Source organism: Suncus etruscus, chromosome 11, assembly GCF_024139225.1.
Source record: "Suncus etruscus isolate mSunEtr1 chromosome 11, mSunEtr1.pri.cur, whole genome shotgun sequence".
In the NCBI taxonomy this organism is placed as follows: Eukaryota; Metazoa; Chordata; class Mammalia; order Eulipotyphla; family Soricidae; genus Suncus; species Suncus etruscus.
Window position 1 is genome coordinate 44,005,750 of NC_064858.1, and position 614 is coordinate 44,006,363.

The 614-nt window shown below is 35.7% G+C and overlaps 1 non-coding gene across 1 annotated transcript; it reads right to left on the reverse strand.

The window, feature by feature from the left end:
* Positions 1-211: 211 nt before the first annotated feature.
* On the reverse strand, positions 212-318 carry LOC126023440 (U6 spliceosomal RNA). The gene has a single exon (XR_007500563.1). It is a non-coding gene; the product is annotated as a U6 spliceosomal RNA (small nuclear RNA).
* Positions 319-614: the final 296 nt, after the last annotated feature.

A 614-nucleotide genomic window follows, 5' to 3' on the forward strand; every position in this document is an offset into this window, starting at 1 on the left:
ATTTTTGCTTTGCATGTAGCTGATTCAGGTTCTATCTCCTGCACAATGTATGTTCCCTGCAGTCTTGCTAGGAGAGATTCCTGATCACAGAGCCAGAAGTAAGTGCTAAGCACCACCAGGTGTGGCCCCCCAAACCAAAAAAAAAAAAAAAATAAAAATAAAAAAAAGAAAAAGAAAAAAGGGAAAAAAAGAAAATGTCTTTTTTTTTTTTTTAAATATGGAACGCTTCACGAATTTGCATGTCATCCTTGTGCAGGGGCCATGCTAATCTTCTCTGTATTGTTCCAATTTTAGTATATGTGCTGCCGAAGCGAGCACGAAAATGTCATTTTTTTTTACCTCCAAATCTGATTCCAGTACTATATAGATCTTTTTTCAAAGATAGATTTTTTTTTATTCTCCAGAAAATGATTAAACACAGTCAAGCATTGCATATATTAATCTAGGTTCTATAGATTCACCAGTATCCAAGAATTTTCATTGAATTTGATGAATTTATTTTTACTTTTGGGCCTACATAGAGATGACTAGGGATTACTCCTGGCTCTGTACTCAGTTCAGGGATCACTCTTTCAGTGCTCAGGCAACCATCTGGGCTACAGAGGATTAAATCT